General features: G+C 51.9%; 1 long non-coding RNA gene across 1 annotated transcript; it reads right to left on the minus strand.

The window, feature by feature from the left end:
* Nucleotides 1-7394: 7394 nt before the first annotated feature.
* LOC143155948 (uncharacterized) lies at nt 7395-15033 on the minus strand. The gene is made up of 4 exons (XR_012994516.1): nt 14977-15033; nt 14665-14794; nt 9504-9617; nt 7395-7704 (listed from the first exon to the last, which is right to left on the minus strand). It is a non-coding gene; the product is annotated as an uncharacterized LOC143155948 (long non-coding RNA).
* Nucleotides 15034-23836: the final 8803 nt, after the last annotated feature.

Genomic DNA, 23836 nt, shown 5'->3' on the forward strand with positions numbered 1-23836 from the left:
CGGGGTGGAGATGCGTAATGCACCAAAACTGCAGATGTGCCGGGGGGTTGGTTGTGGGGAGAGGGCTTGGGCGGGTGGGCTTGGGCTTTTTTTTTTTAATTATTATTATTATTATTATTATTTTTATTTTTCGCTCTCCAAATTAGCCCCCTCTCGCAGCCAGGAACACCACTGATGTCTGCGCCTCTTCTCTCCCCTCCTCCCCCCCTCCCCGCACTCTCCCCCCTATCCCCAAAAGGGCTCTCTTCTATGAATCACGGAAACTTTTTTCCTCCTTTCTCTCTCCCTCTTTTTTTTTCCTTTCCTTTTCTTTTCTTTTTCTTTTCTTTTCTTTTCTGGTTTTTTTTTTGTTGTTTGTTTTTTTTTTTTTTTTTTGAATGGGAGCAATCCAAAAAAAAAGGAAGCAGAAGCAAAATAATCTGGTTAATCAGAGGGTGCCTGCTGCATTCCAGCACCCTGTTTTTCTTGGCCAAACCGTAGAATTTTGGTGCAAGGCAGACATCCACTCTGAAAACATATATATCTATATATCTATATATTCTGCAAAATGAAAGGGGCCACTTTTTCCAGGAAAAAAAAAAAAATGCACACAGCACTAAAAACAAGCAGACTGCATAGGGAAGCAAATACATATATATATATTTATCTATATATATAGGTATAGCTATAGAACAAAAATATGGAAATAAATGCCCGCACGCCGAAAAACTGACCCTGAGGAGAAAGGGGGGAGGGACAGACGCCGGGGGGAGGGTGGGAGAAGGAGAGGTTGTTGGTCCCTAAAGTTCGAGCTCTGTAGAAGGACTTTGCACGAATTAAGGGAACCAGCGAGAGAAAGGGAAATAATTTAGGGCTGTCAAAGTCCTGCTCCTGACGGCTGCCAATCATCGTGGAAGAGTCATAAAAAAAAAAAAAATCCACTGCTAATATTTTTTTTATTAATATTTTTATTTTTTATTTCTGGACTGATTCAGATAAAGGGATTTAGAAGGACTGAGCATCTGCAGCTGCACTTATCTGAACTTCTCCTCTCCTAAATCCGTTGCCAACTTTGATTGAATGGGTGCTGTGGATGTGATTATATAATACTGCCATTTCCAAGCAGTGTTTTTGGTAGGTTTTAATAAACAGACTTTTCAAAAAGACGGCAATATAGAATTGTTAGATCCGTTGTTGATCTAAAAAAAATTTGCTTTATATTTTCATTAAATGACTTCTTTTAATATTTTATTCAGAATACCTATGAACTGCTGCAAAACGGTAATTTATTTTTTCCCCAGATCTTGTATTACGTGTTTTTTTCAGACGAGCACAAATCAAAATGAAATGAAAATATGGACAGTTGTTAGGTAATAAGGGTATCTTTTGATGTGATAATTTGATTGTAATTTAATTTGAGTAGTGATTCCGTAAGAGCTGATTGAGAAATAAATTTGTTAGAATGAAATAGTCTGTGTCTGATGCGTAAACACTGTGTCGGAAAAAAAAAACAAAAAACAAAAAACAAAAAAACCCAAAAAAAACCAAGACCAAACCAACAACAACAAAAAGCCAAAACCCCAGAGAAGCCCTCTGAAGGGGAATACTGCAAATGCTGAAGTGAGAGGAATACCGAGGGTCGGACCCGCTCGCTGCACGCCCCCCCCCCCCCCCCCCGCCCCCCGTGCCGCCCGGCAGTGCCGCCCTCCAGCAGCATCCCTGCCGCTGGCCGCTCGGCGCGGGGGGCTCGCCCTGCGCCCGTCCCTCCGCCCAGCCGAGGTCCGCGGCCTCTCCCGTCAAGCCGGGGCCCCCTGTGCCGCGGGGAAGGAAGGCGAGATGAGAGATCATCGAAGGCCGCCTTCTCCCCGGAAGGGCTGCGTCGGTTTGATTTAGGCTCGCACCCCGGAGCGGGCGATGCCTGAGCCCGCCCGCTGACCGCCAGTGGCCGGTGCCGGGAGCGGGGACGTTTCCAAAAGTTCGGTCCTTGTTTTCGCTCTTTTCAAACCGAGGCTTGGGGGGGGCGGGGGGGGGGGCGGGGGGGGGGGGGGGCGCGGAGGGGGCAGAGCCGTAATTTATTTTGACGCCTTTTATGTCGGTATAAATACTTGTATTTAATTTATCTTTATAATTTAAGGAGAAGGTACTTCCCCCCTCCCCAAAGGGTATACGGAACGCTACTTTCAGCATCCTACGTGCGGTCCGCCTAGTTCACCATTTCTGTTGTTGCCGTTGCCGTTGTTGTTGTTTTAGGGTTCCTCTGCGGGGCGTGAAGCGGTGTAGTCTAGTTTTCTCCTCTGCCACTCTGCCACCGCGCTGCCGTCCCTTCTTCGCGAAGGCACGCGTGTGTCGGTGGCGCGGGGGATGCCAAGGGATGCGCTGGCTGGCCCGTCGCGTTCGTCCGCCGTCATTTGTTGCAACACGGGGACAGGTGAATGACTGCTTCAACTCTCCGCATTTTGAAGCGGGGAGGTTGTGGGAACTAGAGAGCTGCATCTAACGCCTCCACCCGCCCCCCACCGATAGTCTACCGGAGAATGAGGTTTTCTTTTATCATCCATCTCGTCCGTGGCTCCTTCCTCACCTTCCTCTCCCTCCCCCCGTCCGCGCCACCCCCCCCACCCCCCCCCCCCCGCCCGCCTCGCTTCTCTACGTGCTATTGAGGCAGGGGTTAACCCCCCAGAAAACTGCTGTAGGAACAACAAACATTTCTTCCTTTCAGATAGGCCTTGTGTCAGTCCATAAATCAAAGCCAACCTGAGAGCCGGGCACCGGGATGCATTATTTTAACACCAGCTCGTAGCGAATATCGCCGCCGGTTCGATTTGTGAAACCCGACAGGCCCTACTGACACGGAGGGAAGGGGGTGGGGGGGAACCCCAACCCAACAAAGGGAAAGAAAACCCGAAAGGGTAAAGGACGCTCGCTCTTTTGTTCGTTTTAGCAAAAGCTCCTGGCCGGTTTTGCGGCTCGGGAGGGGAAAGGCCGGGCGCGGGAGGCTGGGGCGGGGGGGGCCAGGCTGGCAGCGCCGGGCTCCTCTCCGGGTGCCGGGTACCATTAACGCGTGAGGTGGGATCCGCTTTTCACACGTGAAGGGGAGCGGTTCGTCAGACACGGAGAAGGTCTGTTTAAATTTCGGAGTGGTGTTTGGTTACTGGATTCGGATGGCAACAAAGAGCTGGCGTTAGGCTTCACACTGGTTCCTATTAAGAGGCAACCTTTGCGGGCTGCTGCCTAAGAAAAGCTGGGCTTTAGGCTGGAGGAGCAACGTTTGCTCGGAGGGACTGGCAAAACGTGCCCGTTCCGTGAACTTGTTATGCACAAAAAGTGAGGCCATGGGCGCTCCCCCGCCTCTCCCCCCCCCCCCCTCCTCCCCCCCCCCCCGCCCCCGAGAAACTGAATCCTTTGAATGTATTTAGGAATTTCAGGGTTGTGAGTCTGTGAGATAACAAGAGGTAGATAATAACTGAGAGGGTTTGCGCTAAGGGTTATATTGTTACACGTGTAAATAATGAAAATATTGTTATATATCGCCAGATCTCTTAATGAATTTAGTAATTGTATTCATTTATAATATGAGTGTTCTGTGCTTGGTAACTGCGTCGGCGTCGTTTCCCTTACTCTTTTTTTTCTTTCTTTCTTTTCTTTTTTTCTGCCTCAAGGAAAGCCAAATGTTTTACAAAGTTATGTTTGATCGGTCTGGGTAATCCCGAGATGTCATTATTTATAGTTTACATTTTCATATCCCGCGGTCCTCTACTACGCCCCAGTCTTCTCACTCGCATCCCGTCCTTCCCCCGTCGGGTCTGTACGCAATAAATCATTTTCAGGTGTATTTCAAATACTCACCTAACTGCTGTTGAGCCGCATATTTTCCGGAATTTAGCAAAGAGCTCTACCTTGGTTGAAAAAACGCAGCGGTTCCTATCGGATCCTTACAGAATCCTTACGCTTTAATGTAGTGACTCGTGTTTGCACATTACAATGCTCATAACTTGTTTTGTATGAACGGTTTTAAATGGAACGTTTAGAGAATAATTGGTTCTAATATGAAATGCAGTATATACTATTGATAATTTTATCAATAAGTGTAATATTTTAAATAATTTTAACAATTAAATTTGTTTTTTTAAATTATATATTTGTAAAATATTTATCCTGTTGAAAGCAACAATATATTGTTGTATTTATTCGTTTATTTTTGTAATAAATGATCAAGACCTTCAAGCGACGGCAAAAGCGATACTTCTATATATTTACACAGGGATACCTTTTTGAGGCGCAGAGACGCTTGCTCCGGTTTGCACGAGAGTGTAAAGATTACGCCCGTAACCGGCAGGCTGCAGGACCAAGCTGCGGGCGTGAGCTTCTTCGCCACACGTACTTCAGTTTGCTTGAGTTCCAGGGCAATTAATCAAACTCGGAAAGGGACGCAACAGGTCCCGGCCTCGGAGGCAGAGGCGGGGAGAGCGCGCTTTAGGACGGGGGACCCCTTCGGCTAAAACCGGGGACGGCGAGGAGCTCGGGCGCCTGTGGCGAGGCGGACGGATGGAGCGAGCGGAGGAGGTGCGGGGCGGCGGTTGCCCCGGCGGTCTTCTCCGTCGCCGTTGGGAATAATGGAGCGGGCGCAGCCTTCAACAGGCGGCGGGAGAGAGGGGACAGAAGGGCAGCGAGCGACCCCGCCGTAGCAATGACGCGGCAGTAGGGAGCTTTTTTGGCCGAGAGGCTTTGGCGAGACAAACAGCTAAGGGGTGAAGGCCGGGCGGGGGAAGGCTCGCCGCCGATCCCGACACCCCCACCCCCCCCCCGATGCCAAAGGAGCAGCCGGGGCCGCGGGGGCGCCCGCGGGGCCGCGCCGTCGGGGCCGCGCCGGGACCCGGCCCCCCGCCCCCCCCCCCCTCCTCCCGCCCCGGGGGGCGGCTGCGGCGGGGCCCGGGCCGCGCCTCGCGCGGGGAAACGGGGGCGCCGCGTTTCCCCACGCGTGGAAGGCCGGTCCGGGGGGCAGCGCCGACGGGGCGGCCGCCGGCGCCCGGCCGCGCTCCCTCCCCGGCGGGGCGGCCCGGGAGGCGGAGCGGCCCGGGAGGGGCGGCCGGGCCGGCGCTGCCGGCGGGCGGCGGGCCGGCCCGGGGCGGCGGGCGGCCCGGGGGAGCCGGCGGGCGGGCCGGCGGGCGGCGGGGCGCGGCGGGCGGGCGGCGCGGTGCCGCGGCGGCAGCTGCTGCGGGTCCCACAAGTTGTTTTCCTCGTGGCGACCATTCAGCAAAACGCAGGATCCTTTCTCCAAGATTTAAATTTCGCGGATGAATTACCATACAGCGGTTGCTTAGCAACTAAATTCAAGCCGGGCTAAGAATATGCAAGCTTTTTGTATTCTCATTAATAAAAATGCCACTCTGACACAGCAACCTGACTTTGGATCACTGCAACTTCTGTAAAAGCCATAGGAGAATACAAACCGGCTCCTCCATTTAATTACAGATCAGAGTGGCTTGAAATGTGATGTTTTGTTAATCTATCTTCCTAAAAGCGATGTAAAAAATAACGGCTTTTCAAGAGCAGTGGAAAACTACTTTTTTAATGGAGCTGTCTCCTGGTGCTGCTGATGGCTGTAAAGCGAAACCTTTTTTTGAGTCACACTTTCAAGTAGCATCCCCCCTTCCGTTTTGAGTCTCCCGAAATCAAAAAACATTGAGACGTTTATTAAGACACGGGGGGGGGGGGGGGGAGGGGAAGTAAAAATAAATAAGCTGCAGCCGACCAGCGCGTTAGAGAGGCGAGCATCTCTCAGGAAAGGGAAGGGGGGACTAAAAATGTCAAGGTGCAGCCCCAGCCAGGCACAGCCCCACGATCCGGGGTGCAGCCTGCCCTTGCTCTGAAGCAGGAGTCTCTTGCGCCGAAATGGCTCGCTTTGGCATAAAGTGCGTGGGTACTTCGGCTGGGGAGGGCAGGAGAGAAGCCTTCAGGGGCACCTTGTTGAATGTTTCTCTCCAAAATTTATTTCCCCTTCTGCTAACGTTTACTTTATATTGCTCTTAGATCGGGGGAGATAAGATCTTGGCGTTGGATTCTGGCATCATGCACCCAATCTCGTATATATGGGAGAATGACCTCATCAGAGGAGGACTGTGTGTATAGATAGAATTATTTAAACATAGACTAGACACCTACATATACATCTATATATAAAGATGTGTGTGTATGATGTGTGTGTGTGTGTGTGTGCGCGCCTGTAGCAGTACCAAAAAACTGTCCTGCCAGCCCCGAAGCCTCCAGGCAGGGCTGTCTTCCCCCGCAGCGTTTGGAGGGAGGGTGGCCCCTCTCCGCAGGGCAGCAGGCGGGAGCCCTCGGGCACGGCGGCAGCGCAGGGTGCTGGCAGCCCGGGCTGGAGCTGCCTCTCCTTGCCTGCCATTGTGTGCGGGAAGGGCTGCCTTCGGGCCAGGGGCCGCCGGTCGCTTTTATTGATGGCTGGGGGGGTTGGTTGTGGTGCTTTTTTTAGCAACAAACAGTTACATCCAAACTTCCTTCTCCCCCCTCCCTTTTTTTTCTTTTTTTTTTTTTTTTGACCCCTTGAAAGTGCTAAAATTGAGCCTGAATTGTAAAAAACCCAAGCCACGTTAAAAGTTCAGGCATGTGCGCTTTTTTTTTTTTTTTTTTTCCGACGGGGTTTGTCTGCAGGAGGGAAAGGGGAACTTGGAGAGCCGTCCGAGCTGTGCAGGCCACTGAGGAATCAGGGGGTCCCCCCTTCACCCCCCCTTCTCTCTTTCTCTTTTAAGGTTTTCTTTTCTCCCCTGAAAGGGGGAGGATGGCTTGAAGGGGGGTGGTCGAGGGGGGTAGGCATTTTCCAAACGTGAGTTTGTGATGGAGGGAGCTGTCTCTCTCTCAGCAGGATTTAGTCTCTACTCACTTTAAAATGTAGAACAGCAGACCAAAAAAAAAAATATTCCCATATAACAAATACCAAGGGAAGAAAGGCAGTGAAGTGAGAACCTGTGAAGACTAGAGTCCCCCTGAAACTCAGGCTCACCCAAAGCTTTAGCAGAGTGTTTTGCTTCTCTCCTCAACGGTTATAGGATGAGTATCACAAGGCTACAGCATAAATAATCACATTCCCTTCGATTTTGCATCTCTCTCTCTCTCTAACAGAGTTGAGATTAAAAGCCAAAATCCGAGCACAGCCCTTACAGAGCAGTTGAATTGTGCCAGTACATATGTTTTTCCACTCACATGTTGAAAACTGTACCTTCAAACATAGGCTTGTTTCTGATAGCTTGCATTTCTTCAGCTACAGGGGGGGAAAAGCTAAACAGAACTTTTCTGAATTGTTCCTATTGCACACATCAGTGGGGTGAAAAGACAGCGTTACATCAGCTCGATACCTTCCACGCAAACAAGGAAGGTTTAGCAAGACAAGCACACTGGCATACCCGAACGGAGATCTTTATTTTAGACTTGGGGTGGTTCGAACCGATTCGACGCCAGTGCTGAGCACCACAAAGTGTTTGGTTTGGGAACAAACTTTCCCCCCGCAGTAGCGTGAAGTGGATTGCTGCTCCTTGATGCCAGATTCCTGGTCGCTCCGTGCCCCCTCGCTGCCTCTTTTGCAAGGCGCACGATACAGAGGAGAGTTTCTACCCACAGGGACGGTGGTGCTTTCAGATCAGACCGCTGCGCCCTGCCCTCCAAAGTCCAGGCACAGGGTCCCAGCAGAATTATTTCTTCCTCAGAAGGAGCCTAAGAGGAGAAGGGGGAAAATGCATTAGGAAGGGGAAACCAGCTGGGGACTGTTACCCTCACTGGTAGTAGGCCTGCTCTTAAACACAACGTCAAGGCACCGAGATACGCGTGTGAAATGACAAAGAGAGATGCTGTTTCTTCCTGAGGTCCACGTTGAGTGGAGAAAGCCAAAGAGTTGTTGACTGTCTTGCGTCAGGGGCCATCCTTTCAAACTGAAATGAGTTGATTTAAAAAAGCAGGGACTGGCTAATGGGGAACCGCATGGCTGCTATATTTATGTGCATCAAACCGAAATTTAAACAACTTGAGGCAGCGTGGGCAGTATAAACGTTTTATATATAGTAACCTTTTTGTTATTAGTTTTGGAAATGCTTGGTGCGACTTCCCTGCCAGCGCTCCATAGAGCTGACTATACAGCATTCAGTCCGCGCTACAGTCGAGCAGGAACTGTTTGCTCAACAACTCCAGGCTCCATTTCCAACTGGAGTACTAATGTACACCCTGAGCTGGTCACAGAAACCCAGGTAGCCCAGTGTATGTAGACCACGTCACCGAGCAGGCAGCTAAAATACAAAAAGCGAGCGCGTGGCTGTAGGGGAGGTGTGGGCTGGAGGGTCTTCTGACTGGGTTGGTTTGGTTGTTTGGATTTTTTCCCTCCCTGCGTGAGTGCTGGTGAGAGCCAGAGGATGGGGACATCCTCTGAAGCTGAGTTTGGGCTCGTCTCTCCACCTCCCCTCCAAGTTCGAGACATCGCGAATGTTTACCAGGTACAAAAGAAATGAGAAGTGCTGGGCATTGATCATTATTATATCCCTTCCCTGACAGAAAATGGGCCCAGGATAGCAGAGCTGAAACTAATCTTTCTAAAGGGGGAGGGGGGGGAAATGGGTTGGTGAAGAATTGTGCTGGAGTAACACACATTTCTTCCGTCTTCTGGATCTCTCACTGAAAACGGGGGCCCATCTGCCCGAGTGGAACATTTCTCAGAGAAATCTAATACGTATTTGTTCCAGAGTCCACACTAAAGCCACAGACCAAATGTAAGGTGCAGGGCTTTCCATTTCTCCCTCTCACACGCATCCCCCCCCCCCCCGCAAACATACACTCCCCTCTCTTCCTAAAATAATAAAACTTCCTCTCTCCAGTTCTGCCGCCTACTCTATTTTATGCAGATCCATACTCAAATGTGTACCAAAATTCTTAACTCAGTTTGCTGAAATCACCTAGATTGTCGAGGAAATTAAACTAAACAAGGAGCTGTGTGAAATGTTGAACTTTAAATACCATCCGCTACCTCGAGAAGAAGAAAATGAGTCAATAAACGCTCAGGTTTCTGCTACGTTTAGATTATCGTAATCAAAGGAATTATTTTGTTAATTTTTTAATTTTTTTTTTTTTTTTTTTTTTTTTAAGCGTGGTGAGAATTCCCTCATGCTGGAATAGTGGGTATTTGAAAATAATGCTCTTTCCCTTTTGATTTTGAACTGAAGGACAGGGTTACGGTGTCTCCCCTAGGTGTTAACGATGGATACGGACGTGTTTAATCTTATGAACGGTACGTGTATTTCTGTGAATACCAGGCAAGATGACAGTATCATTCTCAGTAGCCCAGAAGCAGCATGTTTCACCTGAAGAACTGGGCTTGGGCTGGATGCTGCTGTTGTTCTGGGTTTTGGTTTTTAATTGTCCTGCTTATTCTCTCAAGTCAATATTAATGCCATAGAGCACGGCTGAGGCCAGGGCTGAGTGAGCCCCGTCATTAACAATAGCATAAACAAAGGAAGGGGACCAGTTACCTTGACATTAGATGCCCGCTTTGTTCCCGAGCCTCCAACTGCATCCTGAAGCCCATACAGGGAAGTATTGCCTACGGGAATGAATAATCCACTCCAGCTATTGTCCCAAATCCCCTGGAAAACAAAACAACACGACCAAAACAAAGATGACAACACACCCCCACTCCGCACGGAGCCTGCGAATGGTTTCATCCCCTCCTGCCTTTCCCTGCACTTCTCCTGGCCACTCTTACTGCTGACCCGCTCCCCTACAAGCGCTGACCGCTGCAGCCCACAGGCGCGTCCCAGTTTGCGCAAGCACCCCCGGCCCCCTGTTCCCCAGTTTCCAGGGGGAAGGGGGTTGAAGGACACACACACACACACCCCCGTACTCTGGGGAGGGCAAAGCGAGGAGCGAGGGGGCTGCGCGCTCCTGTGCCTCCGCAGCCCGGCCGGATCCCTCCCGCTGCCGGGCCGCGCCCGGGGGGCTGCGCGTTAGACGGGGCGGCCCGGCGGGGTGGGCTGCCCTCCAGCCGCCCAAGCCGTGCCCGCCCCCCCCCGTGCCCGTTAGCGGGCAGGAGGGATTCACACTCTCCCCGCGGCGTGGCCCGGCCCAGGGGCAGCGCGGCATCCCCACGCACCGCCGTGGGGATGCGAAGGAGAAGGGGGTGGTGGGCGAGCGTGTCTCTGTGTGTGTGTGTATCTCCATTGTCCTTCCAGCTTCGTCCTCGCGGGGTGGTTTTCCCCGTGGAGGGGCCCACCCGGCGCTGCCCTCCCTGCCTGCTCACTGCCTGGGAGACCCCGCTCTGTAGCCCCCTGTGTTTGGCAGACACGCTCAGAGCAGCCCCCCTGCTCACGCCCGGCCGAAGGAGCCTGCGTGGAGTGGGAACGTCTCTTTCCTCTGCCAAAATAATTCAGCTCCCCGCATCCAGTCTTGTCATCCCCTTCTCCTACAACTCCATGCTGGCCGTCGGGGCAGAGGGACGGATAGGAGCCCCCCCCGAGTTTGCGGGGGGCTGGTTTGACCCCGTCTTTCCCCGCACGGAGGGGGAACCGGGCCAGGCCACGGCAGCGCTGCCGCGGGGCTCGCCCCCGAGCCGGCCCCGCTTCGGGGGCAGCTTTTGTCCCCGCTGCGCTCGGAGGAGACCACGTTCAAGCCCCGGGAACCCCGCGCCTTCGCCTGGCCCTCCGGGAGAAGATGAAGGAGACCTGGTGGCGTAGCCCGAGGTAGATGGAGGCCTTAAGGAGTCAGATGCATCGATCCCAGATCCAGCCAAATCCATCCTCGCAACGTGTGTGTGTGTGTGTGTGGGGGGGATATAGGGGGTAGCGAAGGAGGCGTTTTGAACCTAAAGCCCTTGCCTCAAAGGTTAAGAGCTTCCTCATCAAACGTTGCCAGACGCTACTGGGCTGAAGAGAGGGGAGAAAAAGAACGTCAACATTACTGCAAATTTCAAAGCACTGAAAATAGCGCTAAGAAATCCCGAGGATCCGCCACCGGTTCTTTTTTCCCGGGACATATGCATTAGGGGAAGCTTTTCTCGGAGGTGCTTGTGAGCAAGGCCAGCGGGAGCTGCGGCTGCCTTTGGGGGCGAGCCGGGCGGCGGGGAGGGGGGCTGCGGGCCGGGGCCGCGGGGCTGCCTCCCCCCCTCACGCACCTGCAGCCTCTGGCTGCTCTCGGGACCCGGCCGCTGCCGGCTCGGACCCCCCCTCCGGGCTGCGTCGGGAGCAAACCCACCCCCAAATCCTTCCCCCCCCGCCCCCGCGCCCTCCCCCGCGGCGCGCCCGGGCCGCGCTCCCGCTGGCAGCCGCGGCGGCCGGGCAGGGGCCGGCCCCGGCAGCCCTTTATGCGCAGCGGTCAGCAGCCGGGTTGTGGGTTTGCAGCTGCATGCAAATAAATCCCCGGCAATAATCTAATGCGGGTGTGCTGCCCCGACGACAAAGTGCCGCCACAAACGCAAGTCCTTTTTTTATTTTGTTTTTTGACCGCCTAGGTCCCGCAACCAAGGGAAACAAATAAAAATAAGGAGGGAGGGGGAGAAAGTTGGTTAATACGCATGTTTCATCAAACGCAGCCAGCTTTTGTGATAGGGGAGAGCCGGGGATTTGTTTCCTGCACCTCTGCGAGAACACCACCACCCGCCCCAGCTGGAGAAAACGATTCCACGCGTGATGAGCAGGAACGAGGTGTCCTACCTCCCCGGCCTCTCGCTGCCACCTTTCCACGTGGAAAATGCATCTCTTCCCTCAATTTTCATTGAATTGAAGCTGTATTCGATACGGGACGGGGACGGGGGGGGGGGCGCTAATTTTGTACATTATCTTCTCTTGCAGGTAAAAGTTTGTTTGTTTGTTTGTTTTACTGCTCTCCGAGCAAGGTCTGTTTGCACGTATAGGGGGAGGGTTTGTTTTTTTGCTTGCCCGTCTTAAGCAAAAGCTGAGCAGAGTCAATGGGATGAAGGGGGGGGGGGGAAAAAAAAAAAAAGAAAAAAGAGGGTGAATCTTTGAGAAAGAGCCGGAGCGGGAGAAGAAAAAAATCAAACCGCAAAAAAATCCCAGCCACCCAGTTCCAGAGAGGATGGGAGGGAGTACAGTTTCCCAATTGCCATTCTGCGGACTGCCAGAAAAGAAAAAAAAAATCGCACTGCAGGCTGGGGCGGGGGGAGAGTTTTACTTTTGCAAAGTCTAAGTGTCTAACGACAAGCAATCCTTGGTGACACCTGGTGCCCCCCCGGGCAGGCTCGCCCCCCCGGGGCCGCCGGAGGCCGAGGAGTCGGCAGGGCGCGAGTGCGGCGCCCAGCCCGGGGGGGAACCGCCGGCTCCCCCCAGCGCAACCCGCCGCTCTCTCTCCCTCCCTCCCTCCCTCCGCCCCTAACTTTGGGAGGGGGGACGTTATTATTGTGGAAAAGCCCGTTTCCCTAGCAGAAGAGGGGCAGCTGGTCCTCCCGCCCCCCCGCCGCCAGCTCCTCCCGGGGGTGCGGGCAGTCGGTGCGCGGCCCCCGGCCCCGCCGGGTCGACCCCAGCCTCCGCCCGGTCCACCTGAGCCAGGGCCGGCTCTGCTTTCACGTTTCACCCCTCGGGGAGGGGATGCTTTCCCGCAGCCGCCGTGCCGGGCACAAACGGGCCGCCCTGCGACCGGCTGCCCAAACGGCGGGCCTCGCCCCCCCCCACGCCGGCCCATCGCCCCGGGGGCTTTCCCAGGCTTTGCCCAACTCTCCCAACTCCTCTCCCCGGCCTTGCCCTTCCCCGGCTCTTCCCCCTGCCGCCGCCCCGCTGAGCCCGGCGCCCCCAACACCGAGGTCCCGCCGGCGGCGGGGCGGCCGGGGAGCGGCAGGGCAGGGGGTGACCATCCCCTTGGTATCTCGCCTGCCTGCCTGCACGCCCCGGCTTTTCCTGCCCACGGCCGCCCCTCTGTCCTCCCTGGCACGCACAGAAGCCCGGCCCAGCTGCCGCTTGTCCCCTCAGAGGACTTTTTTCTTCTCTCCCCCCCCTTCCCTCTCCCCAAACCCTCCTGGGCACGGGCTGCAGCCGGGCCCTCTGGAGAGGGCTCAGCGCTCCGCAGAGCACGCTTCAGCCCCGCTGCCCACCGATTCCTCCTTGTCTCCGCCGACAAAACAAAAGCCCCGGACCAAAGCGGCCAAGCAAAGGCGGCACAGCAAAGCCCACGCCCGCTGCCCTCTCCACAATGCGAACTCCAGAGGGAAACCTCCCTCGGAGGCTTCGTTCCTAAGCCCGGGAGTCCCTTAATCTTTGCGGCTTTCGCCAGGAGAAAGAGGAGTTTGTCACCTAAGTTGCCCCTCGCACCTTTGTGTGACCTGGCGCGGGCACCGGGACAAAGTTGCGCCGGTTTCCGCAGCCCGAAGCGAAATGTCTGGGCACGGGGCTCAGTGCTGGGGGCCGGGGAGGGCACCCCGGAGCACCCCCCCCCCCTGCACCCCATCCACAGCCTCCTCGCCTCCGTCTTTGAAACTGTGTTTAAAACAGCAGCTGAAACACAGTTAATTGTAACTGATTAACATGGATTAGTTTGGCCTCCAAAGCACTCCGAAGTCAATTCAGCAGCCATAATAATAACTAATTCATTAATAACTACTATTGGTGCTCCATCGCTAAGGCCAAGAAAAGTTACCCTGCGAAGTACAGGTGGCAGGGAGTGTTAAAATGAAAACATTTGCATGCAACTTTTTAACCAGAAGGGAAAGCACTTTGGTTATATTTGGAGACATGTGTCTCACACATTTCCCCCTTTTTTTGTAAACTATGTAAGAATAAACATTACAGCTCTGGGCTTTTAATTTCTCCAGATGGAATCATAAAGTACCTAGTAGATTTTTTTTTTTTTTAATACTGTACAATTGAGGACACATGTCTGCTTTTCCCAGTGAGGACCGAGAAGCAAATTAATTCGAAGGCATAACTACTGAACCACGTTTTGAGTAACACACTCGAACAAGTTCACTTTAAAAGGCAGGAAACCGCTAAGAGCCCAGCACTGAAAGTCGCTCCTTCCCACTCGAGCTGCAGTGGAAGGTCGCCCGGCCGACCTCCACATACACTTTGTCGGTTCGTTCCCCTACAGAAGTCTATACGCACAGAGGTGGCGGGGCGCCTGGCCGTGGAGGGGGGCTTTTCCGAGGCGCTCGCTTCCCCGGGGGGCTCCCCCCGCTCGCTCCAGGTTGAAGGGGCTGCTCGGGATCCCACCCCCAGCGCGGCGGCGGAGCCATCTGATGCGCGGTGACAGGAGAGGTCTCCTCCCGCCCTCCCTGGCTGAAGCAAGGGGTTCACTCGCCCTCCCGGCGCTCCTCTCCGCTCCTCACACGCACACTTGCGCACCCAGCAAAGCGCTCTCGCGGAGGGCAAAAGGAGGGAGGGAGCCCCGAAACCCCGCCGCTCGGCTGCCTTCGGGACACACGCGTGCTGAGGGGGTCGGGAGCCCCTGGGGTGGGCGGAAAATAATACGAAAAAAAAGAAAAAAAAGAAAAAAAAAGTGAAAAAAAAAAAACCAGTCCAAGGACAAGATTTCTTACCCTAAACTGTATTATCAGGTTGGGGGTGTTTTTTCGTTTTTTTGGTTTGGTTTGGGTTTTTTTGTGATGGGAATGAACAAAATACCTTACTCATCTCCCTAACTGGACTCAGCTCCCCCCGCCCCCCCCCCCCAGCTCCCCCGGTTCTGACTTACATGTGTTTAGAGCAATGGCAAGGGGCTCCCAACTGGAGCCCTGGCAGAGGGTGCGTTTAGCGTGTGGATGATTTACTCCCCTACAATTCAGGTCCCGCGTGTGAGCCTCCAGCCCCGCGTCAGCTGGGCACTGCAGACAAACAGCGTTAAATATGCATAAGGAACAGTTCGCTTTCTTAAAGGAGAACTTACCCCACCGGAAAGTTCACAGCCCGACGGCAGGCACGGGTCGGGGAGGGGGGGGGGGGGGGGTGTGCGGGGGTGGCCTTTGCGTCGGGACAGCCCTAACCCCTTCCCAAGGTGTTCGCCTACACGCTCAGCAGCGGGGCTGGGGAGACCCGGCCGCCTTTCTGCTCGGGACCGGGCGGAGCAGCGACGGCAAGTCGGTCGCCGGCTTAATAAGTTGCGTTTCAGCGGACCGGCGCTTTCAGGCAGCAGCACCGTCCCCGTCCCGCCCTCCCTCGGCCGGCAGGGGCGAGGGGCACAGCCGTGCACCGGGGGCAGTCCCGCTCCGGCGGGTCCCCGCGGCAGCCACCGACCGGCTGCCCGAAAACTTGCGGGTTTAGAGCACCGGGTCCGAAACCGGAGGAAAACGCGGGACTCCGAAATAAAAAAAGAAAAAGGAGGGGGGTGTGTTTGATGAAACAATCAACCAACAGAGCCCGTGCAGGTTGCCCGAGCAGCTTTTTGGAAAGGAAGAGTAACGCGGGGGAGGGACGGGAACCTGCGCGCGGCTTTCGCCGAGCTCCCCGGTTGGGAACCGGCAGGCGTCCCCCCCCCACCCCCCCCCGCCCTCTGCAGGGTCTTCCCCCGGGGGGATCGCCGGCTCCGCCGGGCCCCCGCTCGCCCGCTTGCCCCCCGCCTTGCCCTGGGGGCCCCCGGGGGCCGAGCCCCGGCCGCCGCCGCGGAGGCACGGGCGGCCCCGGGCCCTCCCCGCGGGGCAAGGGCATCCCGCCGCCGGGCGCCGCTCCCCCCCGGCCCTCCGCGGGGCCGGCTCTCCGCGTTTCGGACAATAGGAGGGTAATGGGTTTCGTCACCCGCCGTCCCCCCCTCCGCACACGTGGTTGTAAGGTCTGTAGCGCCACCTAACGGGGGGCGGAGGCCGGGCCGCGCCGCGCCGCCCAGGGCGGGGCGGCAAGAGGAGGGGGGGGGGCAGCGCGGCCCGGCCCGGCCCGGCCCGGCCCGGCCCCGCCGCTACCGCCCCGCGGGGCGCTGCCCCCCACCGCCCGCGCCTCCCGACGCCCCCCGACGCCTTCCGACGCCTCCCGACGCCCCCCGACGCCCTTACTCCACGGAAACGCCGAGGCTCGGGGGGGGGGGGGGGGGGCGGGATTTATTTGCTCCTTTTTTATTTGCTCCTTTTTCCTAAGCGCCCCTGTCCCAGGCAAAGCAGGCGCCGATTGCACGGCGCCCTGATTTCTTCAATGGCACGTCCCAGGCTGCTGCCCTGACACCCCGCGGGTTCAGCGGCACCGCCCGCGGGGCGCGGAGGGGCGCGGGGGACGCCCTGACCCTCGGGAGCGGGGCGGTGGGGAGAGGGGCTGGGGTGGGATCGCCCTGGGGAGCGAGGAGGTGCCCGTGGCAAGAGGAAGGGCGTTGATCCTCTGCACAAAACCTGCCCAAAAGGTGCTTTGTAAACCGGCCGGGGGGTTGTCCCCCAGGAGCTTCCCCCGGCCTCTGCGCTTTTATTTTTTATGTTGTTGTAGCTGTGAAGAGCTGGTAGAGCTACTTTTTTTTTTTTTTTGGGGGGGGGGGGAGGCAGAGGAAAAAGAGGAATGAGTAAGTCCCAGCAAAGCCAGACAGACTAGAGGGTGGGTGGGATGAGGTCTTCCCAGCCCAACATGTTTGCTTGTGCCCCTTTTCTGGGAGGTCGGGAAGGGCCCCAGCCAGCTGCTGCATCTTAGAAGTGAACAGGGCCCCCATTTCTGCCGCTACTTGGGCATCCCAGGAAGTCAAAAAGGCAAAAGCCAGTGTTCACAGCGAGAGTGACACTTATTTTGGGAGGCGGCTGACCTGGTCACCCCAGTTCATTTGAGGCACCAAGTGAGTTGCCCAGATTAGGAGCCTGCTCAGCCCAGGCCCGTGGCATAGGCAGCAAAAAGAAACGGAGACTCTCCAGCGCATGTTTGGGCTCACCTAAGATCGCAGCCAGTCTCTGCAGGTGCCTGCCTCTCTACAGCTCTTGCCACCTCTAAGTGCTCAAGTTAGAATTAGAGAATACAGGCATTTCTGCTGAACCAGGATAGAGGTTTTTCTTTAGGTTTGAAGTTTACCTTCATTCTGCTTCTGTATTTCTGTTACAGGTACAGAACACGAGCTACGTCTTCAATTACACATACTGTGTATGTGCTGTGTTTACCTAGGCCTTCTGCACATGCATGTTGTCAGGGAGTCCCAAAGAAGCACAGAAATCTTTCTGTCCATGCCTCAAGTCATAAAATGGTAGCGTAGCCCTTGGCTAGCTACAACTGTGTTTGCATCAGCCACTCAAACTGTATTTATTTTTCAGCCCAGGTTGTCCGATGCCCTTGGATATCACTTCTGCGTGTGGCAAAACCTATGTGACTTAGATGGCCAGCTTACATTTGCCAGAGTGATTTTGGCAGATTAGGTACCTGAGTGCCACTGACATCCATTGACTCTGAAGTTTACCGCTACCAAAGCATTTAAGGCCCAGCCCAAACAGAGGGTTTAGGCTACGAACTCCTGTGTGAGGTCCTGACTTCCTCCAGACGCCAATAGGGAGATAAAAGCCTGAACAGGAGTTACAAGTCTAAATCCTTTGTTGTATGTGGACCTTAGTCTTAAAGCCCATACTAAAATATTTAGGCTCTACATCCCTTTTTATTTCCATGTAACATCTGAAACGTCTTTGATGGGACCCACACCATTTGGAAATGGGATTCGCCCACCCAGGTTGCCTATGTCTTCTGAACAGAAGAATGACTAAATATGCCAAAAACCCTACGCCTTGAAATTCAACTCTGAAGTGCCCTGACAGCTGGAAGCAGACTTTTTAGGTGCTCTTTCCTCCCGTATCATATGGAGCAAAAACTTCCTACACACCAGAAGGAATCTGAAGTGCAAGGTTACCAGGACTTTATCCTTTCTGACTGTGCTGCACACAGGCCACTACATAAACCAGACAATTAAGCATCGGTAACGACTGCCTGATCAATTCTCTGCTGCTTGGCCAAATTTTATCGGGTTTTGCATTTTCAGAGGTGAAAGTGTGATTCATAATCCCTGTCCCATGTAATCTTCTGACACCTTATGAGCACTAATAATTAAAAATAACACACATTTATTCCAGTATCAAAATAAGGCTTGTAAATACAAACTAAACTTTGCATGACGAAAATGAAATCGAATACTGTCACTGAACTGGTTTTATAGACAAGAAATTTTAACGTGTATATCCTCAGACAGGAATAGATGTTCATTCTTGAGTCTGGGAATGCTCGTCTTGTTCAATGATTGGGAGGAAGGGCAATTTCTGTCTACACTGAAATAAGAATGCATTTTCAGGTGTAGGGACAATAGACAACCTCTGATAGTCAGGCTAGGATGTCTTAGAGCAGGCATGAAAAATCAGACACACTCCAGTTCATTAGCCACCTGTGAAGAGTTAGGCTAGAGAGGTTCATGACTAGATCCAGCGAAGGATTTACATGTCTCAAAAGTTAGTTGTCTCAGTACTTAACTTTCAAGTGCCTTGCCCTGACACTGGATCGCTATACTGTGAGTGGAGAAGGTGCGCACAGACAAATCTTTTGTGCCTTGTCCAAAGCCATACTGTCCAGCGAAGGACAGGAACAGCAGAGAAGCCCAGGCTTGTGGTTACGTTGTGGAATGTGAATTACCGGTTTCACCGGAAAGAATCTTTTAAACTAAGAGAGGAAAAGTTTTTCCTCCACTTCTTTGTGAAGAGTGATGGCATGACAGCTGTCCGATGTCTTTCAGATGGAGGGTTCCCCGTGCTTGTTCTTCGGTCACCCCACAAGGAACGCGAGGCCAGAAGGATGGCAGATGGCACATTTTGCTGTCACAACTTCCAGCTTAGGAAAGGTCCTCCTGACATTGGTGAGGGACACCTACTTTTAGCTCTACAGTAGCAGACATTAATTTGTTTCTATCAGGTGGAACATAAACATTGTAATTCGACCTAAAATATGGCACCTATTTTCTTTTACTATATAATCTAGAGTACCTTGGGGTTTTCTTTATCATTCAAAGAAGTTAAGCTTTGGTTTTGAAATTACTTCAGTGTTGTGAGTTTTCTCATACTCGAAAGATGAGAACAGCTCCTTGAGCTGACTCAAGGCGATGCATGTCCCACGTCAGTCCCAGGAGGACCATAGGCAGGGTCAGCTGCGCCAAGTCAAAGATACCTTTCGCTGTGCAACTCATGGGGGTTAGCCCACCCTAAGCTTTTGATCCTGAACCTGCTGAAGTTGTGGTGGAAGGTTTCTGTTCCTCCAAAGCCCTTTTGCTGAGCCATTGGTGATTTATGTGACGGGTCCCTTTGGTTTTTTTCCGGGGGGTTAGTTCTGATTCAGCTGAAAAAGCCTCTGTCAGCCCCAAAGGCTTCTCTCATCGTTCTTCCCTTTCCAGTGTAGAAAGACAAGGGATCAAACTCTCTCGGGGTTTTTCTAGTAAAGCAAGGAGCACATGAATTCCTTTGTACAAAATTGAAGCAGCTTCATCCACATGAAGGTATGCAATTAAAATCGGAGGAGTTTTCAGAAGTGCTAGGGAATAAATAGACTCAGTGGGTGCCCAGTCCCTCTGTAATGCACGACCCCTTCATGTAGATGCCAATGTTTTGACTTGGCTGACTATCTTTAATCTTTGGGTTTAAAACTTTTGGCCCATGTGTTCTGTTTCCTCAGGGCCCTCTAATCTTTAACTTTTACCACAGAAAAATCTTAATGTTTTCAAGGTTCCACCTTGCTAGCAATATGGTTTGAATCAGATACACTGCACAGAGACTATTTTGATTTTAAAAAAGAACAACCTTCTGGTTTTATTTCTGCAGGTATGAATACAAATCTGAGAGATTCTGTGTTTGGAGCTTGCCTTCTCTTGATGGCAGGCAGCATGAGCACTGTGATATGGATCAGTGATACAACATGTTTTCCTTCATTAGAAACACAACCTAGACATTAAAAACAGCCTGCTGAAGAATCATATTCATTTAGTAATCATGTAATTTCACAATCAAGGGGTTACTATCCCTCCCCTCCCTCCTGTCCCCCCTTTAGGACTGCCCATTTATGGAGAACATCTGATACCAATAAGTTTATGATACCTATTTCTAAAAGCAATGCCTGCATTTCAAATGTGGCTTTAGCAGTTGAGTTATCAGATCCAGCACTGACTGCAGATGGGATTTATCTTCGCTAACTTTAGCCATATACTGGTTAATGTGTAGGCCAAGTCTGGGCTTCCTCTGTACTCAATGGAGAAAGATGGAGGGCGATTCATGCCAGCTAGCTTAGACACCTATTAAAGCGAGGGATGAGTCACCTTTTGAAGTTGCCTGCATTGCTCAGTTGATTGTAGCAGGAGGCCAGACAGCTAGCTTAGTTATAGTGTACCTGACCAGATGGCTGAAGTTAGGGTAGATGGATCCTGTCCTACCTCTCTGCAGGCAGTGCAGGCAAGGACACGCTGCGTTCAGCGCTGTCTCGGGACTCAGGACTAGTCAAGATGAGCTGTTATTACTGAGCGTGAATGCGTTTTGCCCATATCAAACAAAATCTCTTGGACGGGCTCACTTTTAAACAAGGGGCCTGACTTATACTGTAGCCAGTGGCAAAATGCTCGGGAAACATGACCCCAGCCCTCCGCTCAATTACAGATCGATTTACAGTCATGCTGACTGAAATGCAGTTTTACTTTGGCACTCCTTTATTTGCCATCCAGGCTGTGGTGCTTCTCCGAAGCATGAGGTCTTCTAGTTTTTCTTCATGACACCCTCCCTTTTGTTCAAATATTTTCTGCGTAACCATACGAGTCTAGGAGCCAGGCATTGAAGGAAATGCCAAGCAGCATGAGACTGGTCATAGAAAAACAAAACAAAGACCTCCAAACCCCAAACCAAAACCTGGCAGAAATGAATATAGGAATACCTTCTCACGTGGTTGTGCTGGGGTGAAATACACCCATTTACCGAGGGCTGGCACACACAGCTTGTACCGAGTTAGATTTACAAAATAATAAACTTTTCTCTCTCTACCCAGTTAGTGAGACCCCATGAACCGGGAGGTATGAAGGCAAGGGAGCTGCTGTGCTGGGCTGTGGTGGAAGAGATGTACATATCCCAAAGCCTTTTTTTGTGTGTTTTGCTCCAAGGGTTTGTGTGTCAGCTGGAGCCAGGTGGTGGGGGGATCAATCACACCTAGCCTGGGAGGTCAGCAGCCTGAGACAGCCTGCAGCACTGGGCTGAAAACAAGTGAGTTGCCAGAGCCATGTTGCAAGACGGGGGCCAGACGGGTGAGTCTCAAGAGTAGAGCATGACGCAGGGAATGGCTGATTAACAGTGGCAGAAGCAGAAGAATAACCAAGCACCAGTTTCTTCAGAAGAAGGCATCTCGGGGGACTGTGTCACCTTTATTGAAAATTTCACTCCAAGGACCTTTCTGGAGAAGCAGCAGAAGCAGATGGGCCCTGTGGACAGAGGAGAAAATATCCACCTGCTCAGCTGTGAGAACTCCATGTGTATTATCCCAGTGAAGCCAATGGGTAATTTCCTATGGCCTCTTCCAAGAGGAAGCCCCGGTTCTTAGCTCTGCAAGTAGGTTTAGCTTCAAACTGGTGAACAGCAACACTGCATACATATGAGATGGTGTTAAACAAATGTCCTAGGCCACTTTCAATGTTTGGCTGGCAGGCAGGTAGTGAATGGAGCTTGTTCTCTACGTAGGACATAGCCAGCCTGAATATTTCAGATGGTAAAGTTCAGCTGAGTAGTCAGACAAATCTGAGAAAAATGTTTTAAATTTTACATTAAAATCCACATTCTTCCTCTTTCACCATTCAAGCTACTGAATATTGCTGAAATTTGAAAAGTTTTTTGCAAGATTTGGGTCTGTTTCAGTTCATGTTTGGCAAACCAGCAAAAGTTTAGAATTGAGAAGCAGCTAAAAGATTTATCAAACACTGAAAGAGACCTGCAGTCTTCTCTCATCACACAAATCTCTCCTAACCTCTCCCTCAGACACACAGTTAGGACCACCAGACTAGAAGAGACTTCTTGGACTAGCAAGACCTCCTCTTATCACAAACACATAGATTTGCTTTCAATGATGTGTCAGGTTCAGTCTTAAATGCCATTGGATTCTTGGTGCTCACTCTCCCCCACAGCAAGACTGATGACTCTAACAGCTAGGGAATATTTTCTGATTTTACTGATTTCTTGTGGCTAGCTTATATTTTCTCAGTCCTCATTTTTTTTTTCCCCAGCTTAACAAGCCAAGTTATTCAGGACTCTTCTTGTTTCCTCTTGGTCAAGTTAGTGGTGTTTCTGCACAGTGCTTCCAGCTGGAATCGAGCTTTCCTGCCCATGGGTGCTCAGAGCTGCACACAAGGTCTCATCAGGTTTTGTGCTAAAGCATTGACACTTCCTGATCTCTGTCTCGCTGGATTTTAGTTACCTGTTTTGAAGGCTGGGTCATACTGTAGCATGAGAGTCACCTTCGGTAGCGTGGCCAGGTATTTCTGCTCACTTACAAGCTTGGAGCAACTAGGGGAAATTGTACTGTTAGGACTAACTATTTTTTTTTTTTAAATCTTTACCTGTTTTCAGAGTCTTGATACGCTTTTCATTGCATTAATGACACCTCTCAAAGTTGCATCATCAAAAATTTAAAAGCCTGTGCTTATGTCATGATCATTTATGAAAATATTAAAGATTGGTCCCAACACTTAGTTTGAAGAGCTCTCCTAATTGCTTCTCTCCAGCCTTGTAATGCTTTTTTTCAGTGGTGTCTGTATGCTATGAGCCAGATCCTTATACATACAGTTTTTCTGCAGAGCTCCAGCTAACAAATAACGTCGTCTGTGCTACTGTATCAACTGATGTAGTAAAATGCAAATAGACAGTATTTACCTTGTTCTCTCTGTGTGGGATATCACCTTGTCCAAGAAAGCTTAGGAGGACTTTGGTGTGATCTTTCCTGTCACATTTTAGTCCATTCCCTGTTTAGCACCCGGTCTTTCTTTTAAAAGACATAAGCTAATGTACTAGTACCTCTCTTGAAGTGGTTATACAACCAGGCTTTCTCTTTTGCCTGTTAGGCAGATTCCCGGAACTTTTGTTCTCTCAGACCTGTAGAAGCTCCAGGCCTCTTTCACATTTTAATGCCCGGACTCTGCAATCCATCTGACTTTACTAATCAATTCCATGAGTTTACCAAACTTTGCCCTTTTGAAATGCAAAACCTTATTAACAGACTCATTTATCTGTTCCGTTTAATTAGGAAGTGTCAGTCCCTGACTGCTTGAGCCAAGGTCTTTTTTTGCTGCAATCATCAGTTATGAAAACCAAGTCTCAATCAGCATCACTTTTTACTGGTTCTGTGAGAAATTTATTAAGAAATTTGCTGACTACTACATCCAGAAGTATCTGGATTCTATCATCATTAGTGGCATTTGTTCTTTGGTCTGTATTTGGGAAGGTAAAAATTTCCCTGCATGATACAAATCCAACAGAACTTGTCTCTCTAATGGCATTACTTCTGACTTTACCCATAAACAGAACCAAATCAGGGCGCTTGCACTTCCCCAGTACTCTCTTTTACCGGCTTTCCCCAAAGTGATTTTAACTGGAACGGATTCTGCTTTTCGCATGCTATCCCTTCTGCACATCCTTTGCAGTGTTTTGTATCATTAATGCACAGTTCTCTGCCACCACCTTCACCTTTATCTCTGCCTTTCTGAATAATGCATACGCTTTGAGACCAGTGTTCCAGCCGTGATCGCTATTCTGTTGTGTTACCAGTGCATACCTGTCCTGCCTAATGCCCTGCCAGCTTAGTTCACGCTCTTCCCTTTTTTGGTACATATATTGTTGTTAAATATTTCTGTACCCCATACCACAGCTTTGTTAAGACCTGCTCCTGACACTCACTGTATTGCCGACTTGGAAGCGGTTCTCATCACAGTTTGC

This window comes from Aptenodytes patagonicus, chromosome 1, assembly GCF_965638725.1.
Source record: "Aptenodytes patagonicus chromosome 1, bAptPat1.pri.cur, whole genome shotgun sequence".
Lineage (NCBI taxonomy): Eukaryota > Metazoa > Chordata > Aves > Sphenisciformes > Spheniscidae > Aptenodytes > Aptenodytes patagonicus.